This window comes from Physcomitrium patens, chromosome 6 (assembly GCF_059467195.1).
Source record: "Physcomitrium patens ecotype Gransden chromosome 6, ASM5946719v1, whole genome shotgun sequence".
NCBI classification, from domain to species: Eukaryota; Viridiplantae; Streptophyta; class Bryopsida; order Funariales; family Funariaceae; genus Physcomitrium; species Physcomitrium patens.
In genome coordinates this window covers 15,681,863-15,690,943 of record NC_143415.1, presented here as the reverse complement: position 1 = coordinate 15,690,943, position 9,081 = coordinate 15,681,863, and positions in this window count along the sequence as shown.

The window sequence follows — 9,081 nt, the reverse complement described above, 5'->3', positions numbered from 1 at the left end:
ATATATGTATTTAAAATATACATATATGTATTTAAAATATACATATATGTATTTAAAATATACATATATTGTAAGTATAATTATTTGTATTAATTCAATATTTTTATTTTTATATTATTATCAATAATAATAAATATTTTAAAAAAAACTAATTTAAGAATATTTAAGTTTATAATTTAATTTTAAATAATCATATTAAAAATATTAAAATGTATGATATTTGGTTGGTTGATATTATAGGCTTTTACTTATATATATTGATGCATATATATTAAAAATTGACATATTGATTGGAATTTTTACTAATTTTATTGGATTTAAACTGGGTCACAATGTCTTGTTGTATACCACAGAATTTTAATACATAATCTTTTTTTAAAATTGATATTTATACACATAAATTTTATACACAATCAAATATTGTGTTTACATATCAATTTATATATGTAGTATATTACCTTAGTTTTAACACATATCAATAATAAATTTACATATTATTTTTCCTTGAATACAAAAGAATATGTATTAAAATCACGTGGTACATTATAAGATATTATAACCAAAATCCAATATAATTAATAAAAATTTTAGTCAACATATCAATTTATATTTATATTTTTACACATATTTTTAATTTTAATTTATTATTTAAACTTCTAGAATTAATTAATTATATATTTATTTATTTATTTACTTATTTATATTGGTACTAATAATAAAATAATTATAAAATAAAAATAATATTTCTAAATATATGTATATATATATATATATATATATATATATATATATATATATATATATATATTATATTTAATTAATATATGATTTTTAATTTTATAAAACTATTCTGGCTATTGTTAAATTATATGATAATAGAACAAAAAAATTTAATTTTATATTATTAAAAATTGAATTTACTATAAAAGTATAAATCACTTTAAGATTTTTTTTTATACAAATTTTTATGTAATTAAGAAAATTTATTTCATTATAGAATTTTTATATAGATTCTTTTTATTTAAATTTATAATTAAATTACTTCAAGTATTAATAAACGTACTTTAATTCTTTACTTATTTCTTAAGATCTAAAATATTACTTTGATATATAACATAGTATCATGAATAAAGATTGTTACACTCAATATATCAAGTGTTACAAACCAATCAAAAGGTATGTAATTTAAATAAAATACAAATAGACACCCAATACACTTTCAAAGAAAGATTATAAATCTACACCAAATTAAATCAAGCTATCTTTTACACTAAAAAAAAAGAATCCAAGAATGCAAGTGTAAAAATAAGAAAAATCCTAAAGCTTTATTAAAATAGCTAAATCACCATACCTAAACAAATTGTTACAACAAGTTCTTTCACTTTCAAAATTACTCATAAGACTTGACTTGACAAGAATATCAAGTCAAGGATTTTTCTCCCACCTAAGTATTCAAATTTTAGTTGATATAAATAAAATAAATTAATAAAATAACCATTAATAGATGAAAAACTACTAATCAAACTATACTATATATATTTGAGAGAATTTGGTACTTGACGCAATATCATGTGACAATTGTTGTGTAAACAAACATTATACATAACACATTGAGTCCTACAAATCAATCATAAAGTATGTAATTTAAATCAAATACAAATACACATCCAACATATTCTCAAGTGCCCTCCCTAATTGTTTAACAACCTCTCTAGTTAGTTAGGACCACAAAATATACATCATTGAAGATGAATGCCACATTTAATATAATATTATTGCTAAATTGTACTTCTTTAAACTAATATTATAGTAATTAGACTACTAAAGTGTTTGACAAATATAATAGAAGAAATCTTCAATCCTTATCAATAGATGAGGCATGCCTAAAATACTTCTTATAATAAGGACAAATCCAATCTCTTAAAAGGAGAATGAAAAGAAGTAGTATCAAACATGGCATATGCTACTATTATTGATATTTATTATATAAAAATATGGTAGTAGCTCCTTTCTTTTTACTACATATAAAATAAGGAAGATCAATTGACACAACAGTCAATTCAAGATGTATTGAATCATCAATACAAAGATGACAAAGAATACAATTCTTTGAATATTCTTAACACTTTTATCTATCTTTGCCTTCCAACAATAAAATACTACTAAAAAATATATCTTTTACATATGGAATTGTATATCTTATCTTAACATCAAGTGTTGTAGATACTTTACATTGCAAATACACATAATCTCTTTTGAAAAATCTTCACAACTAACATTGATAAGTTCTATTATAAATGCAAGCATATCATAAAGTATCACAATGTTAAGCAATAGATAAGTTCTCTATAACCATAAGCATAGTTTGTTTAAAAAAAATTCTTGATCATATAGACAATGAGTCCAAACAATTGGATCACTTAGGTCTACAACTAGAGCTAACTTCTTATATATAGAGCTTGATAGAATTGGCTCTTTTTCATACAAAAATTAATAAGGAATATAAGATGTCAAAGATGTTTATCTATAAAAGCAATAATCCATTTCAATCCATGGTAACATCAAGTTTCAATCATGATGGTTGCTATAAAGTAATCTATACTTCTATAAATCATATTTAATAGTCTAAACAATTTGCCCAATTAAGCTATGTGCCTCGAGGTGATTTTTAGATGTGATACGATGATCTATCAAAGCTTTAGTATATAAAGCTTCAAATATCTGAAGAAAATTTCTTCTTTGATGCAGTAAGATATCAGTGAGTGTTTCAAAATGTGCTAATACTCAATTAAGAAAGTCATAGTTGCCAATTCTGAAGAATTTTGTAATAAAGCCACAAGTTCAATTCACTTATTAAAATACTCTACTATCACTAGCATGTATTTAGCTCTACATGAAGTAATAATAAATTATCTAGTAAAATTCAAAGACCAATAATAATATAAATCCATCGTAGATATAACTTCAACTAAGGTAATAAGGTGTTAAAACTTGATCTAATTTGATCACATATTTCACATTAAAAAACGTATGTAGCTACTTATTGATAAATATTATTCCACCAATATTGATTGTGCAACATAGAATGCATCTTATGCATCTCAAAATATCTAAGTTCTTTATGTATTTATTGTATTAAGGAGGCTCTTTGATTTAGCCTCAAAACTATGCACCTACCTCCATTAAGCCAAATACAAAATAAAAAATTATTCTTTCAAAAAAAATCTTCTTATTTGATGATTAATCTTGTCTCATTTTTTTTCTACATAAGAAATAGCTAATGGAAATATTCCTTATTGAAGCTCATGCAAGACTATAAGATCTTTCCATACATTACTAATTACTTGATTCTTATCCAATTTTTCATCTAAATTCTAATAAAAAACCATGATTATAGAACTTGATATTAAAATCAAGTAGGTAGCTACATGCCATCAAAGAATTACCTTTCAATCACAATATCTATATCATTGACTTCCAATTAATATTAATGTTTAAACAACCATTTTGTTTTCAGTTCTTTTTTTGATTTTTTGATCTATTCTCTTATATGGATTTATATTATAAGCTAATACAATAAAGTCTAAGGCATAGAAGATTCATCAATTTCAATGTTGTATATTTGTAAGGAGCCATGGCACCACTTTCTTCCCTTTCTATGATTAGTAACAAATTAAACAACAAGTAATTAAATCCATCTTAAGACTATGTAGTAATCTAAAAGCCATTTTTTCTATTGTGTTGTTATTTCTTTCATTGCTAGATCCATCAATTGATCCTCAATTTTCCACTTGTTATGCCATATAGACAAAGATATTTTCCATTTTCTTTAATGGTAGGAAAACCTTGTATATATATATATTTATATATATATATATATATATATATATATATATATTTTTTCCTATCTTCTTTTCTGTAAAGAATTACTAGAAATAAAGCAATTTTAATATGCTAAGTTGATGACTTGAAGTTCCACATTTGAATGAAAAGAAGCTTCAATTTAATTGAATAAGGTATCTTAATGTAACAATTTTATTTGAATTAGGTTCTTTGACTAGATTTTGGGATAAAGGTGTGACTATAATTAGATCTATAAAAAAGCAGATATATAGAGTAGTAGGAAAAATCTTGGCCTTGAAATTGTATGAAGGATATCATAGTGCCAAGAGCTCTACTAAGCAGATTTTTTTCGATTTTTTCTTAAGAAGTATGAAGAAATTAAAGATTTAAAATTTAAGGAAGTAGAATTGGTATATTAAAATAGGATCCTTGTTGAATTGGAGGTATAGTTCACAAAGTGTTTTCAGATGTGCCCATGTCCCTTGGAAATAATTAAAAGGTTGAAAAAAGATTACCAACGACCTTCAATTTATTTTTTATTAGTAATCTTGTGAACAACATTAGAGCTCTTGTCTATTTGTTACATCAAAAGAAAGAAGAATTGAATCAATATTGAAGGCCTTAATATATATATATATATATATATATATATATATATTAGCAAATGTTTAGTTTATCAATAATTTCTTTAAAAAGAAATTATGATTCCTCGACATTTTAGTAGTGTTGAAAGTTGAAAGTGGCTCTTCAGAAGAAATTGCAGATGTCTAGAAGTGAGCTATGAATGCAATGATCTATTCCATAGCTATGTTTTTGCTATTTGCATAATGAACAAAATTGTGATATCTTGTGCCTACAACAATTTTACATGTGTTGCAACTTAATATTTAATCATAGGCAATGTGGCAAAGAATGTAGATCATGATGAAATTCAATTTATAGCAAGTCGACTATGAGCAAAGACTTCTAATTCGGGTGAGGTTCTTATAGATAGATACGATCACATTATGAGTATGTTAAGTTGACAAAAAATTATTTTAAAAAAAATTTAGGTCTAAATAGATGATTTTTGTATTAGATGAAAATTAATGAATTAGATGAAAATTTTAATCAAAGATAAAGGTTAATAAGGATAAATTTTAAGCTTGGATAAAAATTTATTAGTAGATAAATAGTTATTCATAGATAAATTTTAATTTAAAAATAAAATAAAATAATTAATTAAATTAAATTAAGAATTAAGAGCATGAATTTTTTAGACATGCATCTTATAAGTGATTTAATATTATAAGTATGATTTAATGGTAGAAGTTAATTACTTAATTAGATTTTTTAAAAAGAATAAAGAGTGATTTAATTAGGAATTAAATAGAAGTTATAACTTATGAATTAAAACAAATTTTCAACTAGTAGAGGTTTATTTTAGCTCATATTAGCCAAGTTCCTATTAATGTATTCCTTAAGTGCAGCCAATTTGTTTTGTAATAGGCTATAAATTGATCCAAATGGTGGTTGAGCTTCTTCTTGAAGATTAATGGAATAATCATAGGATAATGCTTTGAAAGAATATTTATATTTTTTTTTTCAAAAATGTCTTGATAATCTCAATATTGGCTGAGAATACTACTTAAAATCTTTTCTCCATCAAAAATAGATGTGGCATATGTATCTAAAGTTGATCCCTTTTTTGTAGCATACATAAAAGCTTTTGCACCTACCATAAAGATTTATACATATTTGACTTATTAATTTCTATTTGACTAGCAAAATCATAGGCTAAATTAAGGAAAAAATCAAAGATACAAGAAATCTAATCTATTTGAGAGTTATATTTTTTTAGCAATAATAATCCTAAAATAATTGGACTAGAAGGAAATTTAATCAAATTAAATATTACTGGGTTATTATGACTACTAGTTGTTATATCTAAAAGAATAATTCATAAGTAACATTATTTGAAGACAATAAACGACTATCTTTACTTTTGTATGCATAAGATTGGTTTTTTAATTAAAGATATTTCTTATTTTTTGACAAAATCTTTATTTATAGAATAAATTGATGCTCATGAATCTGATAAGGCTAAGACTTTGTAATTTTTTGGTCTTAAAAAAGTTTCTACTATATAATAAGATTACAGATCTAAAAAAAGGAGAGAATTTTTAATAGATGTTGCATAAGATTTTAGCCACATGATTCCTGTTGTAATTAGAGAAATTAATTTTTCAATATATTGTCCTCTTTGATAACCATGTTCTTTATTTTGTAGTTATATTATTTCTTTGGATAATATTAAGTAGTGTACTTAAGTTCTTTACAATATAAGTACAATCTTTCTTGGCAACATCAAGTCTTTTCTTATTCAATAAAAAATTTGAAATATACCATATCAATTTACATAGGTTCTAGTTTTGATGAATAAATTTTTTGAACTTTGAAGTTTTTTTCATAACTTAACTTGTACCTCTTCAACTAAATCATTGTATTTAAAGTCTTTTAAAAAATCAATTATCACATATAATGGCTTAAGCAATAAACTATTCCAATGAATTTGCTCTTAGCATTGTAAACAATAAGTTTTTGATGTTATTATTTAATCCATATCAAAATTGATTAATAAAAGCCTTTTCATTCCAATTTATATTGCAAGTGAGATTTTGGAATTCAATAACATATAGTGGTTCAAAAAATTGTTTCAATGTTGACATATTTTAGAAAGAATGGTGTATTATAAATAAATTGTAGTAAATAATAACACGTGTTTGTATAGCAAATAAAGTACTCTTTTACAACTACCAAATGAGCTCAAATTAAAAAGAATCCATTAAATAATTGTGGAGCTATGATCAATCTAATTTGAAAAAATATTGAAATATTTTTTTGAATATAGTATCCAATTACATATTAATACTTTGTAGGACTTCTTTTGGCCTTGATAATTGCTGCCAACCTACTAAGTATACTTTTTATTAACTTTTGGCACAAAACTACTTCAATGTTATTTCATTTTGTAAATATTCTTTCTTATAATTTTTAAAATCCCTTTGGTTTTATCTTCTAAGTATTTAGTTGGCATTTGAGGTGCTCCCAAAGATGTTTAATGGAATTAAGATCAAGAGACTGAGGAAGCCAATCCATTACTTTAATTCCATGATAATCAAATTACTTCCATGCAAGTTTTGAGTTATGCTTAGAATCATTATCTTGCTAAAAAATCACCTCCTCTTCAAAAATGTTAGATTCTTCAAAACTAGGGAGCAGGTTTTTTTCAAGAATTTCTACAAATTACTTAGCATCCATTCTCCCCTCAACCTTACCATCCTCTCATCAACCTCTGCCATCTTTCCAATTTCATTCCATCCCATACAATCCCATATTATTATATTTTCACTTCCATGCTTAATTGTTTCTTAGATCTTCTCATCAAGTAAGGATTGGCTCTTTAGTTTTTATAGCCACTTTTTGCCATGTGATCCAAATCTATTGATTTCTATCTCATTTGACCAAATAACCTTCTTTCAATCCTCCATAGTCTATTCCTTATACTTTAGAGCAAGGATTGTTTTTGATAGCAAGTAGATAGTAGTGGCTTTTTTTTTTCACTACAGCTTTCATATTCCATTTTTTGAAAATATTTTGAATGGTTTTAATTGACATAGGATTACTAATAATATTGTTAAGATTTTTAGCAATCTCAATAGTATTTTCAGCCTTTTAAATATTGATATGGCAAATGATTGTCCTTTCATCTACTACTATGAGCTTCTTTGGTTTACTTAATTTAAAGTTCTTTTTATTAAAAGTGAACTTTTTTCTAGTCTAAAAATAGTAACTTTATTATAGCCAAGTTTAAAAGTAATTTGGCCATAAGATTTTTGAGAATGAAGAAGAGTAGAGGTGATGTTGTCTTTGAGAGAGTAGAAAATGGGTCTCATAGATGTTTAAGGAATTATCAAGGATACAAGAATCTAATAAAGAAATATATCAAGCTTAAAGACAAAGAATGAGATTGATAGTAAAAGTGGTTCCAAAGTCTCCTATTTATATTATAATAAAGGTTATAGAAGTCTATTGTACTTTCTATAGAAGTTTCTAGAAGTCTAAAGAGGCTTCTAAAATCCTATGGAACTTTCTAAAAGATTTTGGAAGTTTCTACAATTATTTAGAAGGTTCTAAAAATTTATAGAAGATTCTAGAAGGTCCTAGAATGTAATAATTTGGAATATGTTTGTGCCAAAAAAATTGTGATTAAGAATGGTGCTTTTATAGCTACTAGTAAGCATAATTGATGTCATTAGATTAGTAATAATATTTTCGTAGTAAATCTAATGATGATAGAATTCTGTAATATTAAGTAATTAATAGAATCCAAAAATTAGATACCACATTCAAAAAATTATTTCAATACTATTTAAAATTAGATTGGTCATATCTCCGTAATTAACCAATGGATTCTTTTTAATCTAAGTTCATTTGATAGTTGTAAAAGAGTACTTTATTTGCTATACAAATCACATGTCGTTATTCACTATAATTCATCTGTAATATACCATTATTTCAAAAATATGTCAACATTGATAAAGTTTTTTGAATCACTATATATGGTAGATAAATGTAATCTTTGTTGTAAAGATATAAGTTTGATCTTTGTTATCCTTTCTTAATCATTTTTTCCAAATGGGACCATGAAGACTTTCAAGAATGAATTTAAATCATAGAATAATCATCAATCTTTTTTTTATCAAAGATGCAAACTAAGAAAAAGCACTCTTAGAAAAAAGTACAGGTATGAATCCAACTTGAATAAATCCATCAAAGTATTGAGAAAGATACAACATTAGGTAGAGCTTTACTTCTTATAGAAATCTTCAAAACTTCAATCTTATTCTATTGAACTTTTCTAGAAAACTTATCTTTGTCACTTTGATACTTATAATAGCAAGACTTCTAAGATTTAGTTGTGAAGTTGATCTATTTATTTCTTTTAATTGCATAATTTCTTTGTATATATTTTGAATGTTATTATTGATCTCTTCTATAAGTGTTGAAATACTACCTTTATAATTTACCTTAGAAATATCTAAGATTTCTATCTTAAGACTGTTGAGAAGCTCATGAAGATTTGTAATGGCTGTAAATCTATTCTTGCTAAGAGTAGCATCCATGATTTTTGCTTCTACAAACAATTCAAACAAATCTATAAGTCAAATTAAAAGAAGGTAATCTATAACTTTTAAT